Source organism: Balaenoptera musculus, chromosome 5 (assembly GCF_009873245.2).
Source record: "Balaenoptera musculus isolate JJ_BM4_2016_0621 chromosome 5, mBalMus1.pri.v3, whole genome shotgun sequence".
NCBI classification, from domain to species: Eukaryota; Metazoa; Chordata; class Mammalia; order Artiodactyla; family Balaenopteridae; genus Balaenoptera; species Balaenoptera musculus.
In genome coordinates this window covers 95281880-95303993 of record NC_045789.1, presented here as the reverse complement: position 1 = coordinate 95303993, position 22114 = coordinate 95281880, and the positions used below count along the sequence as shown (strand labels likewise).

Below are 22114 nucleotides of genomic sequence, written 5' to 3'. Positions count from 1 at the left end.
GGCAGGACAGGAATAAAGACGCAGATGTAGAGAATGGACTTGAGGACACCAGGAGGGGGAAGGGTAAGCTGGGACGAAGTGAGAGAGTGACATGGACTTATATACACTACCAGATGTAAAATAGATAGCTAGTGGGAAGCAGCTGCATAGCACAGGGAGATCAGCTCGGTGCTTTGTGACCATCTAGAGGGGTGGGATACGGAGGGTGGGATGGAGATGCAAGAGGGAGGAGATACGGGGATATATGTATATGTATAGCTGATTCACTTTGTTGTAAGGCAGAAACTAACACACCATTGTAAAGCAATTATACTACAAAAAAGATGTTAAAAAAAAAAAGGATTATATATCAAGACCAAGAATCCCAAGAATACAAGGTTAGTTCAACATATAAAAACCAATCAGGCAATGTAATATAACGTATTAATAAAGAACAAAAGCCACATAATAATCTCCATAGATGTAGAAAAGCACTTGATACCTTTTCATGATAAAAACAATGAACAAACTAGGAATAGAAGGAAACTACCTCAATCTACGAAAGAGCATCTATGAAAAATCTACAGATAATGTCACACTGAATGGTGAAAGACTGAAAGTTTCCCCCATAATATCAGAACAAGAGGAGGACATATGCTCTCACTACTTCTATTCAACATGTACTGGAGGTTCTAGCCAGTGCAATTAGGCAGGAAAAAGAAATAAAAGTAATTTGGATTGAAAAAGTAGAAATAAAACTCTCTTTATAGATAACATAATGTTGTATATACAAATTTGTAAGGAATCCACACACACAAAAATTTTAGAACTAGTAAGTTCAGCAAGCTTACAGGATGCCATATCAATACATAAAAATCAATTTTACTTGTATACAATGGCACTAAACAATTCTAAAAGGAAATAATTAAGAAAATAATTCCACTTACAACAGTATTACGAAGAAAACACTTATAGGAATAAGTTTGACAAAACATAAATAAACAGAAATACATCCTGTGTTCATGAACTGGAAGACTTAATATTGTTAACATGATAATAACTCCCCAAATTGATCAACAAATTCAACACAATCCCTATCAAAACCCTAGCTGGCATTACTGTAGAAACTGACAAGCTGATTCTAAAAAGCATATTGAAATACAAGGAATCCAGAATAGCCAAAATAATCTTGAAAAAGAACTAAACTGGAGGATTAGCAATTCCTGATTTCAAAACTTACTATAAAGTATAATAATCAAGCCTAGGTGTTAATGTCCTAAAGACAGACATATAGATCAATAGAGTAGAACTGAGTCTCAAGATAAACCATTAATCCATTTTTGATAAGAGTACCAAGACAATTCAGTGGGGGAAATAATTGTCTTTTCAACAAACTGTGCTAGGACAACTGGATATTTACATGCAAAATAATGAAACTGGACCTCCACCTCATACCATATAGAATAATTAACTCAAAATGCACCAATGACCTAAATATAGGAGCTAAAACTATAAAAATCTGAAAGAAAACATAAGTGTAAATCTTCAAGACCTTAGATTAAGGCAATGATTCCTTAAATTAGACACTAAAACACAAGCAACAAGAGAAAAAAACAGATATAATGAGTTTGATTAAAATTGAAAACTTTTGTACTTCAAAGGACACTAAGTGAAGAGAGTCCACAGAATAGGAGTAAATATTTACAAATCACATGTCTGATAAAGGTCTACTGTCCAAGTATATAAAGAACTCTTATAATCCAACAATAAAAAGACAAATGCCCAAATAAAAAAACAGCATATGATTTGAGTAGACATTTCTCCAAAGAAGATATTACTAATGACCAGTAAGCACATGACAAGATGATTAACATCATTAGTCTTTAGGGAAATGCAAATCAAAAGCACAATGAGATACCATTTCACACCCTGAAGGAGAATTATAATAAAAAATGCAGATAACAAGTGCGAGTGAGAATGTGGAGAAATCTGAGTCCTCATACATGGTGGGTGGGAATGCAAAATGGTGCAGCCATTTTGGAAAATGTATTTTGAAAACACATTAAAAAATGTAAACATAGAGTTACCATATGACCCAGCAAATTCCACCGCTAGGTATATAACTAAGAAAACCGAAAGCATATGTTCAATCAAAAATATGTATGAATGTTCACAGCAGCATTATTCACAACAGCCAAAAAGTAGAAACAACCCAAATAAATGTCAACTGGTGAATGTATAAATAAAATGTGGTATATCCATACAATAGAGTATTATTCAATCATAAAAAGAAATGAACTGACGCATGTTACAACAAGAATGAACCTCAAAAACATGCTAAATGAAGGCTGCATGTAGTGCAATTTCATTTATATGAAATGTTTAAAAGAGGCAAATCTACAGAGAGAGAAATCTATTAGATTAGTGGTTGCCAGAACCTGAAGAAGAGTAAGAGAATGATGAGTGAGTGTTCATCTAGTTATGGGTTTCTTTTTTAGGGTGAAGAAAATGTTCTGGAATCAGAGAGCGGTGATGGTTGCAAAACTTTGTTAATGAGTGTATTAAAAACCACTGAATTTTATACTTTAAAAAAGTGAATTTTATAGTATGTGAATTATATCTCAATTAAAAAAAATAGGAAGAAAGGATAAATTAGAAAGTGGAACTTACAGCCCAGAGGGCAGATTCAAGAGCCATAAAGAATTTTTCCTTAAGATCTAATCGAATAACTTCCAACCTCTTCCCAGCTGGATTTCCGGATTGCTATGGAACAGGGACCCCTGTGTGCACCCCATTTCGCCATTTGTTTGTTTGTTTGTTTTTTTATACTGCATGTTCTTATTAGGCATCAACTTTATACACATCAGTATATACATGTCAATCCCAATCACCCAATTCAGCACACCACCATCCCCACCCCACCAGTTTTCCCCCCTTGGTGTCCATATGTCCGTTCTCTACATCTGTGTCTCAAATTCTGCCGGGCAAACCGGCTCATCTGTACCATTTTTCTAGGTTCCACATACATGCGTTAATATACGATATTTGTTTTTCTCCTTCTGACTTACTTCACTCTGTATGACAGTCTCTAGATCCATCCACGTCTCAACAAATGACCCAATTTCGTTCCTTTTTATGGCTGAGTAATATTCCATTGTATATATGTACCACTACTTCTTTATCCATTCGTCTGTTGATGGGCATTTAGGTTGCTTCCATGACCTGGCTATTGTAAATAGTGCTGCAATGAACATTCGGGTGCATGTGTCTTTTTGAATTACAGTTTTCTCTGGGTATATGCCCAGGAGTGGGATTGCTGGGTCATATGGTAATTCTATTTTTAGTTTTTTAAGGAACCTCCATATTGTTCTCCATAGTGGCTGTATCAATTTACATTCCCACCAACAGTGCAAGAGGGTTCCCTTTTCTCTACACCCTCTCCAGCATTTGTTGTTTGTAGATTTCCTGATGATGCCCATTCTAACTGGTGTGAGGTGATACCTCATTGTAGTTTTGATTTGCATTTCTCTAATAATTAAGGATGTTGAACATCTTTTCATGTGCTTCGTGGCCGTCTGTATGTCTTCTTTGGAGAAATGTCTATTTAGGTCTTCTGCCCATTTTTGGATTGGGGTGTTTGTTTCTTTAATATTGAGCTGAATGAGCTGTTTATATATTTTGGAGATTAATCCTTGTCTGTTGATTCGTTTGCAAATATTTTCTCCCATTCTGAGGGTTGTCTTTTCGTCTTGTTTATGGTTTCCTTTGCTGTGCAAAAGCTTTGAAGTTTCATTAGGTCCCATTTGTTTATTTTTGTTTTTATTTCCATTACTCTAGGAGGTGGATCAAAAAAGATCTTGCTGTGATTTATGTCAAAGAGTGTTCTTCCTATGTTTTCCTCTAAGAGTTTTATAGTGTCCAGTCTTACATTTAGGTCTCGAATCCATTTTGAGTTTATTTTTGTGTATGGTGTTAGGGAGTATTCTAATTTCATTCTTTTACATGTAGCTGTCCAGTTTTCCCAGCACCACTTATTGAAGAGACTGTCTTTTCTCCATTGTATATCTTTGCCTCCTTTGTCGTAGATTAGTTGACCATAGGTGCGTGGGTTTATCTCTGGGCTTTCAATCTTGTTCCATTGATCTATGTTTCTGTTTTTGTGCCAGTACCATATTGTCTTGATTACTGTAGCTTTGTAGTATAGTCTGAAGTCAGGGAGTCTGATTCCTCCAGCTCCGTTTTTTTCCCTCAAGACTGCTTTGGCTATTCGGGGTCTTTTGTGTCTCCATACAAATTTTAAGATGATTTGTTCTAGCTCCGTAAAAAATGCCATTGGTAATTTGATAGGGATTGCATTGAATTTGTAGATTGCTTTGGGCAGTATAGTCATTTTCACAATGTTGATTCTTCCAATCCAAGAACATGGTATATCTCTCCATCTGTTGGTATCATCTTTAATTTCTTTCATCAGTGTCCTATAGTTTTCTTCATACAGGTCTTTTGTCTCCCTAGGTAGGTTTATTCCTAGGTATTTTATTCTTTTTCTTGCAATGGTAAATGGGTGTGTTTCCATAATTTCTCTTTCAGATTTTTCATCATTAGTGTATAGGAATGCAAGAGATTTCTGTGCATTAATTTTGTATCCTGCAACTTTACCATACTCATTAATTAGCTCTAGCAGTTTTCTGGTGGCAGTTTTAGGATTCTCTATGTATAGTATCATGTCATCCGCAAACAGTGACAGTTTTACTTCTTCTTTTCCAATTTGTATTCCTTTCATTTCTTTTTCTTCTCTGATTGCCGTGGCTAGGACTTCCAGAACTATGTTGAATAATAGTGGTGAGAGTGGACCATCCTTGTCTCGTTCTTGATCTTAGAGGAAATGCTTTCAGTTTTTCACCATTGAGAATGATGTTTGCTGTGGGTTTGTCATATATGGCCTTTATTATGTTGAGGTAGGTTCCCTCTATGCCCACTTTCTGGAGAGTTTTTATCAGAAATGGGTGTTGAATTTTGTCAAAAGCTTTTTCTGCATCTATTGAGATGATCATATGGTTTTTATTCTTCAATTTGTTAATATGGTGTATCACATTGATTGATTTGCGTATATTGAAGAATCCTTGCATCCCTGGGATAAATCCCACTTGATCGTGGTGTATGATCCTTTTAATGTGTTGTTGGATTCTGTTTGCTAGTATTTTGTTGAGGATTTTTGCATCTATATTCATCAGTGATATTGGTCTGTAATTTTTTTTTTGTAAAAACAAACCTTTCTTTGTCTGGTTTTGGTATCAAGGGTGATGGTGGCCTCATAGAATGAGTTTGGGAGTGTTCCTTCCTCTGCAATTTTTTGGAAGAGTTTGAGAAGGATAGGTGTTAGCTCTTCTCTAAATGTTTGATAGAATTCACCTGTGAAGCCATCTGGTCCTGGACTTCTGTTTGTTGGAAGATTTAAAATCACAGTTTCAATTTCATTACTTGTGATTGGTCTGTTCATATTTTCTGTTTCTTCCTGGTTCAGTCTTGGAAGGTTATACCTTTCTAAGAATTTGTCCATTTCTTCCAGGTTGTCCATTTTATTGGCATAGAGTTGCTTGTAGTAGTCTCTTAGGATGCTTTGTATTTCTGCAGTGTCTGTTGTAACTTCTCCTTTTTCATTTCTGATTTTATTGATTTGAGCCCTCTCCCTCTTTTTCTTGATGAGTCTGGCTAATGGCTTATCAATTTTGTTTATCTTCTCAAAGAACCAGCTTTTAGTTTTATTGATCTTTGCTATTGTTTTCTTTGTTTCTATTTCATTTATTTCTGCTCTGATCTTTATGATTTCTTTCCTTCTGCTAACTTTGGGTTTTGTTTGTTCTTCTTTCTCTAGTTTCTTTAGGTGTAAGGTTAGATTGTTTACTTGAGATTTTTCTTGTTTCTTGAGGTAGGCTTGTATAGCTATAAACTTCCCTCTTAGAACTGCTTTTGCTGCATCCCATAGGTTTTGGGTCGTCGTGTTTTCATTGTCATTTGTCTCTAGGTATTTTTTGATTTCCTCTTTGATTTCCTCAGTGATCTCTTGGTTATTTAGTAACGTATTGTTTAGCCTCCATGTGTTTGTCTTTTTTACGTTTTTTTCCCTGTAATTCATTTCTAATCTCATAGCGTTGTGGTCAGAAAAGATGCTTGATATGATTTCAATTTTCTTAAATTTACTGAGGCTTGATTTGTGACCCAAGATGTGATCTATCCTGGAGAATGTTCCGTGCGCACTTGAGAAGAACGTGTAATCTGCTGTTTTTGGATGGAATGTCCTATAAATATCAATTAAATCTATCTGATCTATTGTGTCATTTAAAGCTTCTGTTTCCTTATTTATTTTCATTTTGGATGATCTGTCCATTGGTGTAAGTGAGGTGTTAAAGTCCCCCACTATGATTGTGTTACTGTCGATTTCCTCTTTTATAGCTGTTAGCAGTTGCCTTATGTATTGAGGTGCTCCTATGTTGGGGGCATATATATTTATAATTGTTATATCTTCTTCTTGGATTGATCCCTTGATCATTATGTAGTGTCCTTCCTTGTCTCTTGTAACATTCTTTATTTTAAAGTCTCCTTTATCTGATATGAGTATAGCTACTCCAGCTTTCTTTTGATTTCCATTTGCATGGAATATCTTTTTCCATCCCCTCACTTTCAGTCTGTATGTGTCCCTAGGGCTAAAGTGGGTCTCTTGTAGACAGCATATATATGGGTCTTGTTTTTGTATCCATTCAGCAAGCCTGTGTCTTTTGGCTGGGGCATTTAATCCATTCACGTTTAAGGTAATTATCGATATGTATGTTCCTATGACCATTTTCTTAATTGTTTTGGGTTTGTTTTTGTAGGTCCTTTTCTTCTCTTGTGTTTCCCACTTAGAGAAGTTCCTTTAGCATTTGTTGTAGAGCTGGTTTGGTGGTGCTGAATTCTCTTAGCTTTTGCTTGTCTGTAAAGCTTTTGATTTCTCCATCAAATCTAAATGAGATCCTTGCCGGGTAGAGTAATCTTGGTTGTACGTTCTTCCCTTTCATCACTTAAGTATATCATGCCACTCCCTTCTGGCTTGTAGAGTTTCTGCTGAGAAATCAGCTGTTAACCTTATGGGAGTTCCCTTGTATGTTATTTGTCGTTTTTCCCTTGCTGCTTTCAATAATTTTTCTTTGTCTTTAATTTTTGCCACTTTGATTACTATGTGTCTCGGCATGTTTCTCCTTGGGTTTATCCTGTATGGGACTCTCTGCGCTTCCTGGACTTGGGTGGCTATTTCCTTTCCCATGTTAGGGAAGTTTTCGACTATAATCTCTTCAAATATTTTCTCTGGTCCTTTCTCTCTCTCTTCTCCTTCTGGGACCGCTATAATGCGAATGTTGTTGCGTTTAATGTTGTCCCAGAGGTCTCTTAGGCTGTCTTCATTTCTTTTCATTCTTTTTTCTTTAGTCTGTTCTGCAGCAGTGAATTCCACCATTCTGTCTTCCAGGTCACTTATCCGTTCTTCTGCCTCAGTTATTCTGCTGTTGATTCCTTCTAGTGTAGTTTTCATTTCAGTTATTGTATTGGTCATCTCTGTTTGTTTGTTCTTTAATTCTTCTAGGTCTTTGTTAATCATTTCTTGCATCTTCTCAATCTTCGCCTCCGTTCTTATTCCGAGGTCCTGGATCATCTTCACTATCATTATTCTGAATTCTTTTTCTGGAAGGTTGCCTATCTCCACTTCATTTAGTTGTTTTTCTGGGGTTTCTTCTTGTTCCTTCATCTGGTATATAGCCCTCTGCCTTTTCATCTTGTCTATCTTTCTGTAACTGTGGTTTTTGATCCACAGGCTGCAGGATTGTAGTTTTTCTTGCTTCTGCTGTCTGCCCTCTGGTGGTTCAGGCTATCTAAGAGGCTTGATGGGAGGCTCTGGTGGTGGGTAGAGCTGACTGTTGCTGTGGCGGTCAGAGCTCAGTAAAACTTTAATCCACTTGACTGTTGATGGGTGGGGCTGGGTTCCCTCCCTGTTGGTTGTTTTGCCTGAGGCAACCCAACACTGGAGCCTACCTGGGCTCTTTGGTGGGGTTAATGGCAGACTCTGGGAGGGCTCACGCCAAGGAGAACTTCCCAGAACCTCCGCTCCCAGTGTCCTTGTCCCCATGGTGAAACAGAGCCACCCCCTGCCTCTGCAGGAGACCCCCCAACACCAGCAGGTAGGTCTGGTTCAGTCTCCCCCAGGGTCACTGCTCCTTCTCCTGGGTCCCGATGCGCACACTACTTTGTGTGTGCCCTCCAAGAGTGGGGTCTCTGTTTCCCCCAGTCCTGTCGAAGTCCTGCAATCAATTCCCACTAGGCTTCAAAGTCTGATTCTCCAGGAATTCCTCCTCCCGTTGCCAGACCCCCAGGTTGGGAAGCCTGACGTGGGGCTCAGAACCTCCACACCAGTGGGTGGACTTCTGTGGTATAAGTGTTTGCCAGTCTGTGAGTCACCCACCCAGCAGTTATGGGATTTGATTTTACTCTGATTGTGCCCCTCCTACCGTCTCACTGTGGCTTCTCCTCTGTCCTTGGACGTGGGGTATCCTCCTTGGTGAAGTCCAGTGTCTTCCTGTCGATGACTGTCCAGCAGCCAGTTGTGATTCTGGTGCTCTCGCAAGAGGGAGTGAGAGCACATCCTTCTATTCCGCCATCTTGGTTAATCCCTCTGCCCTTCCATTTCGCCATTTTTGAACAAGAGTGTTTACAGTGGTTATCCTATGCCTGTCCTAACATTGTATGTTGGGTGTGTGTGGGCAAGTAATTTGCGTTTTTACTTTCAAAGGTCTACAGATCAAGAGAAACTATACTTGAAGTGCTATACCAAAGGAACTACACTCAAGGAACTTCATTTGTATCTGAAACTGAGTTAGATAACACAAGTGTGGTCTCTGAGATGATGTTGTAATAAGATAAGACTTTTGGAGGTCTTGGGCAGGGGTGAGTGTATTTTACATTTGGGAGAGATGTGAATCACCAGAACCAACTGATTCCAACTTCCTTGTATTCACTCCTTTGTTTAGTATTCTTCCACACTCATAGGTAGCATATAATGCTATTATTTACCTAGAGAGAGAGATGCTCTTAGGACCAATCTAAGAATATCTGAGTAGGTTGTCTCAATTATGAGACTGTCAAAGTGGAAAATATTGGTCACTAATCCAACAAAAATTTTAAAGACCAGGATGATGGTATTTTTCGTATCTTCTCTTTCTCCAAAATCCATTTCCCTTCTCTCCATGTTTGATATGTATTAACAATTAATACTTATACAGCACTTTATATAACATGAAGAACTCTGACACATGGGTATCATTTAATGACAAATATCATATTAGTGTAGATAATGATATAACGAAAAGTAAGAAGGAAAGCAAAGTTCTACAGAACCACGTATGGTGTACAGTTATTGCCCTTGCCTTCTATTCTTCCCCAAATATGGTTTTCTAAAAATTTCAATCTACAGAAAAGTTGAAAGAAGAGTACAATGTACTTCCACAAAATTTTACCTCAATAGATTCAACAACTATTGACATTTTGTGTCATTGGATTTACATATAAACTCACACACACAGGTTATTTATGGGTGAAGCATTTGAAAGTTGCAGATATCATGAAGCTTTAACTCTACTTGAGAAAGAAAGAACAAGAACATTATGATACATAACTATAATGCCATCATCTCTTTCAAAAAATTTAACACAAAAAATATAGTTCCCAACTTTCCTCATTATCTCCTTTACAGCTTTCTCCTCCCCAATCTCAGGTTGCAATCTAGGATTACACATTGTATATTTTTTGGTTTTTTTAACATCTTTACTGGAGTATAATTGCTTTACAATGGTATGTTAGCTTCTGCTTTATAACAAAGTGAATCAGTTATACATATACATATGTCCCCATATCTCTTCCCTCTTGCGACTCCCTCCCTCCCACCCTCCATCTCCCACCCCTCTAGGTGGTCACAAAGCACTGAGCTGATCTCCCTGTGCTATGCAGCTGCTTCCCACTAGCTATCTATTTTACGTTTGGTAGTGTATATATGTCCATGCCACTCTCTCACTTTGTCACAGCTTACCCTTCCCCCTCCCCATATCCTCAAGTCCATTCTCTAGTAGGTCTGTGTCTTTATTCCTGTCTTACCCCTAGGTTCTTCATGACCTTTTTTTTTTCTTTCTTAGATTCCATATTTTGTGTTAGCATACGGTATTTGTTTTTCTCTTTCTGACTTACTTCACTCTGTATAACAGACTTTAGGTCCATCCACCTCACTACAAATAACTCAATTTCGTTTCTTTTTATGGCTGAGTAATATTGGATTGTATATATGTGCCACATCTTCTTTATCCATTCATCCGATGATGGACACTTAGGTTGCTTCCATGTCCTGGCTATTGTAAATAGAGATGCAATGGACATTTTGGTACAAGACTCTTTTTGAATTATGGTTTTCTCAGGGTATATGCTCAGTAGTGGGATTGCTGGGTTGTATGGTAATTCTTTTTTTAGTTTTTTAAGGAACCTCCATACTGTTCTCCAGAGTGGCTGTATCAATTTACATTCCCACCAACTGTGCAAGAGTGTTCTCTTTTCTCCACACCCTCTCCAGCATTTATTGTTTCTGGATTTTTTGAAGATGGCTATTCTGACCGGTGTGAGATGATATCTCATTGTAGTTTTGATTTGCATTTCTCTAATGATTAATGATGTTGAGCATTCTTTCATGTGTTTGTTGGCAATCTGTATATCTTCTTTGGAGAAATGTCTATTTAGGTCTTCTGCCCATTTTTGGATTGGGTTGTTTGTTTTTTTGTTATTGAGCTGCATGAGCTGCTTGTAAATTTTGGAGATTAATCCTTTGTCAGTTGCTTCATTTGCAAATATTTTCTCCCATTCTGAGGGCTGTCTTTTGGTCTTTTTTATGGTTTCCTTTGCTGTGCAAAAGCTTTGAAGTTTCATTAGGTCCCATTTGTTTATTTTTGTTTTTATTTCCATTTCTCTAGGAGCTGGGTCAAAAAGGATCTTGCTGTGATTTATGTCATAGAGTGTTCTGCCTATGTTTTCCTCTAAGAGTTTGATAGTGTCTGGCCTTATATTTAGGTCTTTAATCCATTTTGAGTTTATTTTTGTGTAAGGGAGTGTTCTAATTACATACTTTTACATGTACCTGTCCAGTTTTCCCAGCACCATTTACTGAAGAGGCTGTCTTTTCTCCACTGTATATTCTTGCCTCCTTTATCAAAGATAAGGTGACCACAGGTGCTTGGGTTTCTCTCTGGGCTTTCTATCCTGTTCCATTGATCTGTATTTCTGTTTTTGTGGCAGTACCATACTGTCTTGATTACTGTAGCTTTGTAGTATAGTCTGAAGTCAGGGAGCCTGATCCCTCCAGCTCCATTTTTCGTTTTCAGGATTGCTTTGGCTATTCGGGGTCTTTTGTGTTTCCATATAAATTGTGAAATTTTTTGTTCTAGTTTTGTGAAAAATGCCAGTGGTAGTTTGATAGGGATTACATTGAATCTGTAGATTGCTTTGGGTAGTAGAGTCATTTTCACAACATTGATTCTTCCAATCCAGGAACATGGTATATCACTCCATCTAGTTGTATCATCTTTAATTTCTTTCATCAGTGTGTTATAATTTTCTGCATACAGGTCTTTTGTCTCCTTAGGTTGGTTTATTCCTAGATATTTTATTCTTTTTGTTGCAATGGTAAATGGGAGTGTTTTCTTAATTTCACTTTCAGATTTTTCATCATTAGTGTACAGGAATGCCAGAGATTTCTGTGCATTAATTTTGTATCCTGCTACTTTACCAAATTCATTGATTAGCTCTAGCAGTTTTCTGGTAGCATCTTTAGCATTCTCTATGTATAGTATCATGTCATCTGCAAACAGTGACAGCTTTACTTCTTCTTTTCCAATTTGGATTCCTTTTATTTCTTTTTCTTCTCTGATTGCTGTGGCTAAAACTTCCAAAAGTATGTTGAATAATAGTGGTGAGAGTGGGCACAGGTTATTCATTTTTGACAGGAATAGTACATTGGTGATATGTCTTTTGTTTTATCATACCAGTTGGTCCCAGCATTAGTGATGTTGTTGATCACTAGCTGTAAGGTGGTATCCAACAGATATTGCCATTTCAGAGTTACCTTTTCTCCTTTGTAATTAGTAATCTATGGAGGAATACTTTAATGTGATTATCCTTTTCCCCAACAATCTTGTATTTACCCAATGTTTTTAGTATCGATTGATAATTCCTGCCAGAAATAACTGGTACACTAGTGGTTTCAAAAAAGTAATTTTCTTAATTCCATTATTCATTTTCTATTTTTCTGTAACATTCTTTAAAAATAAAAAAAAGAAATGCCTTCTCTTCTGTGACCCTTACCTTTTATTTTTTGTTTGTTATTATCACTATGAACTCATAGACTGTCCCTTGTTATCCAATATGTTATGTATGACTTCATTATTCATTTTAATGCACAAATTATTCCAAATTTGGCCAGTGGAAACCCCTTCATGCTGGTCCTTATATCCTTTTGATATACCTTCTGTTTTTGAGGACTTCCCTTTTTTTTTTCTTTTTTCTTTTAGCATATAAAAAAATATTCCATATCCACTTTCTACTTTTCCTGTCCCTGACTTGGAATCAACCAATATTCCAAATACCCTATTTTTCCTACTCGTGGTAGGGACTGGTATTTAGGCATCAAGGTCTGGATGATAAGTGTGGTCACTGCTACTGTGAAGTCATTGCTTCTAGAATCTTACAGTAGGAAAAGTTAATAAATGCTAAATATATACATATTTAAATCATGAGTTCATACTGGGACCTCTATTACCATGGAGTTCTTCTTTTTCTTCCCCTGTTCCATATTTGTATTCCCTTCTCTTACAGTAAAAACTCACAAAATTACTATAGCAATACAACTATTGAAAAATGTTTATCCTTAAAATAACCCCACTGAGAGTACAGAGCACTATATTAGTTATTTGAATTAATTTTTCCTGTGTTCTGTATTATTGATATGATATAGTTAGGTTTATTTGCTTTTTTTGTTTGACGCAATCACACGGCTTCCTCCCCCATCCTTGTTGATTTAATTTTATTTTAAAAAAATGCACAAAATTAACGTCTCAAAACTCAAAACTATACAAGACTCAAAGAACGTTCACTTATTTTATCTTCCACTGCTCCCAAAGTAACCAAATTTTATTAGTTTCTGATTTATGCTTTTGTGTTTTTTTGTATAAAAATAAGAAAACAGATTCATATATTCTTTCCTCTTCTTTCTTAAAAGTTAACATAGTATATATCCTATTTTCTTCCTCTTGCTTTTTTCACTTAAAAGTATATACCAAGTTAATCTTTCTTATCAGTTCATAGAGATGTTCGTAAAAAAAATTTTTTTTAACTGAAGTATAGTTGATGTACAATATTAAATAATTTTCAGGTGTACAACAGTGATTTACAATTTTTAAAGATTATAATCCATTTATAGTTACTACAAAATACTGGCTATATTCCCTGCATTGTACAATATATCCTTGCAGCTTATTTATTTTATACACAATAGTTTGCACCTCTTAATCCCCAACCCCTATCTTGCTCCTCCCCCCTTCCCTCTCCACACTGATAACCACTAGTTTGTTCTCTATATCTGTGAGTCTGTTTTTTGTTATATTCACTAGTTTATTTTTTTAGATTCCACATTTAGGAGATATACAGTGTTTGTCTTTCTCTGTCTAACTTATTTCATAAGCATTATACCCTCCAAGTCCATCCATGTTGTTGCAAATTTCATTCTTTTTTATGGTTTAGTAGTCCATTGTACATATATGCAATATCTTCTTTATCCATTCATCTGTTGATGGACATTTAGGTCACTTTATTCTATTCTACAGCTCCATGGTAAGCCATTGTTTCTACCACGTGGTCAACCTGTCTCCTATGGGTGGGCATGTAAGTGATTTCAAACATTTTGCTATTATAAATAATGCTGCAATAAATAATTTTGTGCATTTCTATTCTCATGTTGTTAAACAAGTACCATCAGGTAAATTCTAAAAGGTGGGATTATTGAATCAAAGGGTAAATACATATGTAGTTTTAATAGATATTGCTTAATACTTCTTTGTCAGGAGTGTACATTTTGTACTTACCACTGCAATTGATGAAAGTGACTGTTACCTCATAGGTACCCTAACTGAGTGCTGTCAGGCTTTTGAATTTTTGCTAATCTAATAGAAGAGAAATGGTAACTCAGTATTGTTTTCATTTGCAGCTCTAGTATAAATTTAAGGGTCATTTAAATATCTTATTTTTCTGTGTGTAACACTCTGCTAACACCTTTTGTCCATTTTTGTATTAAGCGTTTGGTCCTATTTTTTTTCCCCCTATTAATTAAAAAAATCCCTTATATATTAGGAGATTAACTATTGTAATATACAATGCAAGTATGTTTCCCCAGTTTGCCTTTGTCTTTTAACTTTGACTATGGGACTTTCTTGCTAGACAAATTTCTATTTAATATAAATAAATCCTTTAAATGTAGTCAATATTTTATTTTATTGCATCTGGACTTTAAGTCATATAGAAAGCCTTTGCCCCCTATTCCAGGTTACAACAGAATTCACTGATATTTTCTCCTAGTATGTACATGGTTACATTATTTTGTGTTATATTGAAATCTCTTATCCAATTTGAAATTTATTCCAGCGTACATATGAGATATGGATCTGATTTTACCTTTTTCTGATTCGTTTTCCAATTATCCTAATATCAGTTATTATCCTAAAATCAGTCCATCATTTTCCCTGTGATTTGAAACACCACCTATGTCATATATCTATTTCCCTGGGTGTGTGGGTCTATTTCTCAATGAGTTTGTTTGCCCATTCAGGTAACAGTACTGCCATTTTAATTACAGAGGTTTTAATAACTGGAAGAGCCAGTACTAAATCTTTTCAAAAACCTATTCTTGCATATCTGTATTTCCATATGGTAGCTCCAAAGGAGTAGATGAAATTTCCTAAAGGAATCATATTAAATTTATATATTAATTTAGGGAAACCAAAATTGCTCATTTGTTTATTCCAAAGTATTTGTCTTTTTTTAACTACTGTAAATAGAATTATATCATCTGACTATGTGTACATAGAAAACACTGTTGCTTTAAATTTTGACACTGTACTATTTTTTTTTTTTTTGCTGCATTGGGTCTTTATTGCTGTGTGCGGGCTTCCTCTAGTTGTGGGGAGTGGGGGCTACTATTCATTGTGGTGTGCACACTTCTCACTACAGTGGCTTCTCTTGTTGCGGAGCACCGGCTCTAGGTGCGTGGGCTTCAGTAGTTGCAACACGTGGGCTCAGTAGTTGCGACATGCAGGCCCTAAAGTGCACGGGCTTCAGTAGTTGCGGCACATGGGCTCAGTAGTTGCAGCGCACGGGCTCTGGGACATGTGAGCTTCAGCATTTGTGGCTCAAGGGCTCTAGAGTGCAGGCTCATTAGTTCTGGTGCACGCGCTTAGTTGTTCTGCGACATGTGGGATCTTCCCGGACCAAGGATTGAACCCGTATCCCCTGCACTGGCACACGGGTTCTTTTTTTTTTTTTTTTTTTTTTTTAAGAAGTGGATTTATTTAGAGAGAAACACACTCTACAGACAGAACGTGGGCCATCTCAGAAGGTGAGAAAGGCCGGGTTCTTTGTTTTTAATATAAATTTATTTATTTATTTTTAGCTGCGTTGGGTCTTCGTTGCTGTGCACAGGCTTCCTCTAGTTGTGGTGACATGGGGGCTACTCTTCGTTGCAATGCGCGGGCTTCTCAATGCAGTGGCTTCTCCTATTGTGGAGCACAGGCTCTAGGCGTGCGGGCTTCCGTAGTTGTGGCTCACGGGCTCTAGAGTGCAGGCTCAGTAGTTGTGGTGCATGGGCTTAGTTGCTCCGCAGCATGTGGGATCTTCCCGGACCAGGGATCAAACCCATGTCCCCTGCACTGGCAGGTGGATTCTTAACCACTGCGCCACCAGGGAAATCCCTGTGCTAAATTCTTTTACTGTTTGAGTTAGTTTTATTATCAATGCTCTTGGTCTTCTAATATCATTTGCAAACAGAACTAGTTGTATTTCTTCTTTTCCAATTCTTATGAATCTAAAACAGTTTTCTCTTATCTAATTGCACAAACCCAAACCTCCAACAAGATGTTGAATAGTGGGGACACAGGACAATCCTATCTTGTTCCAGTTTTAGTAGGAATGCTGTCAGTAGTGTCCACATTTTAAGCTGTATTTTAAAAACAGGAGTATATGTGTTTTATCAGGTTGAAGATACATGCATAAATTCCTTTTTTTACCAAATATATTTAGCAGGAACATGCTGAATTTTTCCAAAGACCTTTTGAACATCAGTAGAGATGAAGTACACTTTTTTGTTCTTCCTTAGGTTAACAGGTGATTTATGTTAATGGATTTCCTAAGACAGAACCACTGATCAATGCAACACTTGATCAATGATGCAGTATTTTACTACAACACTGTAGAATTTTGTTTGATATTTTTGTATTGATATAAATAAGATTATTCTGTAGTCGTGTGTGTGTATGTGTGTGAACTATCTTTATGAGATTTTTATCTAGATCAACATCATAGTCATTTAAAAAATAATTTGGGAACTTACTTTTTTATGTTCTGAAAGATTTTATGAAACATAGAGATTAGCTGATCTTAGAAAATTTGGTAAAATATAACTTTTAAACCTCCCGGCTTGGTGTTTTTGTTGGTTTCTTGATACATTCTTCTATTTCTTAAAAAAAAAAAAAACACACACACAAAAAAACGAATAACCTGTTTAAGTCTTCTAGCTCTTTGGAGACAGTTTTGGTAAACTGGATTTTCCTATTAATTTTATCCATTTCACCTAAGTTGTACAAAACAGAAACTATGACTTTTTAAATTTTCTGCTTCAATGATTATTTCCCCCTTATCATGTCTTCTACATCTCTGCTTTCTCCTTCTGTGCTAACCTCTCCCCTGTTCCCTGGCCAACTGGTTAACTAGTACTTTATATCATGGCCTTTTCCAAAGAAAAAACTTTTTTTTCTATTTATTTTTTAGTCTTAATGTTTTTCTGTCTTCCACCTTAATAATTTTTGCTTTTATCTTTATTATTTTCTTCCTTGTTCATTATTCTGATTTACTTTGTTGAGGTTTTTTTTGTTTGTTTGTTTGTTTTCCGGAAGCACCTCGTGGCTTGTGGGATCTTAGTTCCCTGACCAGAGATTGAACCCGTTCTCCCTGCAGTGGAAGAAGAGAATCCTAATCACTGGATTGCCAGGGAATTTCTATTTTGTGATTTTTTTTCCTAGCTTTTTTTGATGGGAATTTAACTTATTCTCATTCTGTAGTTTTTATTGATAAAAATATTAAAGGCCAAATCTTTTCCTAATCACTGTTTTAATTATATCCCCTAGATTCTTACATGTAGTTTTTTCATTATTAGTATATTTTAAAGAGATTCTATACTTTTTTTCTTCCCTTTCACACTAAAGTTGTTTAAAAGAATGTTTACATTGTAGGTGGATAGGACTTAATTTTTTGCTGTTGTTATTCATTTTTATCTTTATGGCATTATGATTTTTAAAAAAAGCTTTTTTTTTGGTATTGTTTCTACTTTATGAACTTCTCAGGATTTCTTTTTGACTTTGTATATAAATTTTTTGTGAATGTTCTATGTACACTTGAGAAAAAAGAATAGTTTATATTACCTGAGGATAGAGTTCAACTTATACCCATAAACTACCCCTTACTATTATTTTAGGGCTTCTACTATATATCCTTACTTATTTTATTTATTTATTTATTTTATTTGAAATACAACTTTATTCTGATTCTAAATGAAAAGAAATGGGAATGACAGTAACAAACAAGATTCCACCACTGAATACTGTGATGTGACTGTAGCAGTCTTATATTTGAAACTCAAGGAGGAAACAACTGTGTTCCAAAACACCTAAATATGCAGGTCCAAAAAAATGAACGTTTTTTTTTTAACTGCCACATTCACTCCGAAGCTCATTCATCTCCTTCAGCATCCCAAAGATTAAGCACATGTTCTGCTTAGTTATATAATAAAGTGGCAAACACGCTGCACCACTGACATCACAGGACAGTTGCCTATAAAACTAGACTCCTGATGCTGGGCTCCAGCTTCACTTTCTCACAGGTCATCATCTTCATCCGGGAGGGCAGTTGTCTGAGTAGCCTCTAGATCGTGCTCGTACTGCGCTGCCAACGCTGGGTCCATGACCACCTCTGGCAGGGCGAGAGCAGGCATGGTGACGAACTCTCAGTTAGCGTCTCCGATCAGTTTTCTAGCAAGCCGGAGGAAGGGCTTTGCAAAGCTGTAGTTTCTTTGGCAGAAATGTCATAGTACTGAAGATTCTTCTTTCGGTGTAAGACAATTGACTTTGCCTTAACCCTTCTGTCCTTAATACCCACTTTGTTGCCACACAACACGATGGGGATGTTCTCACACACTCGTACCAGATCTCTATGAACGTTCTTGTAAGTAACTCTCGATGTTACATCAAACGTTATAATGGCACACTGAGCTTGGATATAATAGCCATCTCTCAGTCCACCAAATTTCTCCTGACCAGCTGTATCCCATACATTGAACTGAATAGGTCCTCTGCTGGTATGGAACACAAGGGGATGGACCTCAACACCCAAGGTAGCTACATACTTCTTCTCAAATTCACCAGTCAGATGACGTTTTACAAATGTAGTTTTACCAGTACCACCATCACCAACCAATACAAGTTTGAACTGAACTTGGGGTTCTCCTTGGGCAGCCATTGTTATGTTACTCCTCCCAGCCGCCTCCCACTGCCGCCGCTGGGACGTCCCGACCCCCGGCCCTGCGGCCCCCACCCTGGCCCCCTCCTTACTTATTTTAGATCCACTTTACCGATCTAGGACTGAAAGTAACATGTTAATACTCCTGAAGTGTTTGTCTTTTACTCTGAATTCTCTCAAGTTTCTGCTTTATGAAGTTCACTGCTATATTATTTGACACAGATATTAATAAATACTATTTATGAGTTAAGGCCCTTAACAAAGTTTTTTGTCTGCAAGACAACCAATGCAATTTGGTATGCAAGAGAAATATTTTGAGTACTTCACATTTAATTGTACAGAATATTTTTTAAAATGTCTAACCCAAGGATTAAATTTTCATAAATTAAAACAATCTTATTCCTTCATCAAGGGCACTCTTAAGTGTAATAGCCCTTTTTTTTTTCACTACAATGTGTGTGGTGCTGAAGAACACAAGGACTACTAGGTATAGTTTAGTGCCACTGGTTTGACTCATGCTAGGGTACCAGTAATTTTAACCAACATTGCTCTTGCACCATCAGTTTTAAGGTCAACACAGCAAAAGTGGCAAATAACATCTTAGAATTTTTTTTTAAAGTTTTGACCTTGCAGATTCCTTGAATGAGTCTTAGAGACCCAAGAGTTCCACGTATCACACTTGGAGAACCACCAAACTTAGTATATTTTTAACCCATAATAAACAGTACACTGGAAGGCAATATAGAAGAATGGTTGGAAATACATCATTGTAGTCAGATACACCTGGAATCAAATTTCAGCTCTGCTGATTACAGGCTGTATAACGTTGTGTAAGTTACTTTATAAGCCATAATTTCTTTATCTGTAAAGCAGTTTTACTAATAGTGTCTAAAGGAGTTGCTTCAAGGATTAAATGAACTAATGTATAGAGAGCGCTCACCCAGTGCTTATCACATAGTCCTCAAAAAGCAGTAGCCTAATTACATAATTTTTATATAATGCAACTATTTTCTAACAATCCCTATCAGGAGAAAAAAATCAAAGACAATAATTTGGGAAATCTCCCTAGACCAAAAACTTTAAAAATGAGCAAAATACTTGAAGCATTAAATTCCTAGAATTTTAGGATGTAAAATTTCAGATACCAGCAAATTTTGACGTTTTAACTTTAATAGCCTTTTTTAAAAAATTGACTTTTTAACTTTATCTTTTCTATTTTATCTTTGCATATTATTTCACAAGTTTTGGTGATATCTTCTTTGTCTGCCTTTCTCCTAATTATTTAGGGTTACTTTATTTTATTTATTTATTTTTGGCTGCGTTGGGTCTTCATTGCTGCATGTGGGCTTTCTCTAGTTGCGGTGACCAGGCGTTACTCTTTGTTGCGGTGCGCAGGCTTCTTATTGCGGTGGCTTCTCTTGTTGTGGAGCATGGGCTCTAGGTGCACGGGCTTCAGTAGTTGCAGCACATGGGCTCAGTAGTTGTGGTTCGCGGGCACTAGAGCACAGGCTCAGTAGTTGTGGCACACGGGCTTAGTTACTCTGTGGCATGTGGGATCTTCCCAGACCAGGGCTCGAACCCGTGTGCCCTGCACTGGCAGGCGGATTCTTAACCACTGCGCCACCAGGGAAGTCCCTTAGCGTTACTTAAAAAAAAAAAAAACTCCTTCACTTAGATGCTCCGCTGACTTATTAAATTTCCAATCTTTTTATTAATATAAAAATTTAAGGCTATAAATCTCCTTCTACCAAATCCTATAAGTCTTATAAGCTTTAAAATGTATTTTTAATATTATTTAGTGCCAAATATATTCTGATAGCCATTAGGATTCCTTCTTTATCCCATAAATTACTTAGAAATGTCATAATATTTCCATATGCATAAACTTATTCCTTTAAAGTTATCTTTTTTGTTACTGATTGCCATCTTAACTGAACTGTATCAAGAAATATGGTCTGTGTGATATCAGTTTTTACTTGTTGATAACTTCTTAATGGCATAAAATGCAGTCAGTTTTTATAAAATTTTGAGTATACTTGAAAAAATGTTTACAAGGTTTCAAAATTTGCAATGATTGGGTTTGGGGCTCTATGTATGCCCATTACCTCAAACTTATTAACTATGTTGTTCAAATCTTCTTTCTTCTCATTAACGTTAGGTCTGTTGGACTTAACAAGATCTTAAACTCCCTGTCTATGATGTTCTCCTTGTATTTTTGATAATTTTTGCATCATATTTTCAGGCTGTGTTATTCTGACACACATATTCACAACTGTCATGGTTTTGTGGTGAAACAGTACCTTTTATCATGATATAAAAATCCAATTAATTTTGAATACTTCTCTCTGTCTTTATAAATCATTATGTTTGATGTTATACATTGTTATGCATATTTGGTCGGGCTTTTACTAGTGTGTATTTTTTTCCAGCCTTTCACATTTTCAAGGAGTCTTTTATAAAGAACATATAGGTGGATTTGAATTTTTAATCTATCTAATAATCGATGTCTTAATTGGAGAATTTGTACTACATCTATTTAAATAACTACTATTTCTATTTATTCCTATTTTTTGCTTTTACAGGTCCCAATTTTTCTTTTGAAAAAAATTTTCCATGTATTTTCCCTCTTCTACTGGTTTGAAACCAGTATCTCTAGAGCTATTCTTTCATCACTTAGCCCCAAAATTTTCAGATGCATTATTCTTCCTTGTCAAGGAAAGTCTGAAGTTAATAAATATATGTGCTCTATTAAAAAGGGCTGTACAATGCTTTAATTCCACTCATACCACTCTAGGCTTACATGCTCTTGTTTTCAGGTATTAACGGGATTTATTAATCCCACAAGTAGCTATTATTTTTATTATTTTATGCAATCAGTTTTTCTTTAGATTTACTTCAATGTTTACCAATTCGTACTTTCATTCCTCCTTGCATTTCAGACTTTCTTTTCAAGATTGTTTTATTTCTTCCTCAAGTATAACCCTCAGAGGGTTTTTTGTTTTTGTTTTTGTTTTAAGTCTATTGGAGGTAAAGTTTCTGTTTTCCATTTTTTTAATCTGCAAACAAATTTGTTTCTTGAAAGAGCTTTTACCAGATCCTAAGTTGATAGTCAGTTTCTTTTGTAGGAGTCCATTTCTGCTTAGAAAGCAGCTGTCAGTCTGTTATTCAACTGTAAGTAATCAGTCCTGTACTTCTGGTTGTTATCAACATTTTCTCTTGCTCTGCAGTCTTCAGCTAAGTCTGATGT

At 36.2% G+C, this 22114-nt stretch overlaps 1 protein-coding gene and 1 pseudogene across 9 annotated transcripts in view; both read right to left on the bottom strand.

The window, feature by feature from the left end:
- Positions 1–22114, bottom strand: part of LCORL (ligand dependent nuclear receptor corepressor like) — a 182034-nt gene that overhangs the window by 64264 nt on the left and 95656 nt on the right. The window lies entirely within an intron of this gene.
- LOC118895278 lies at positions 18049–18867 on the bottom strand (annotated as a pseudogene).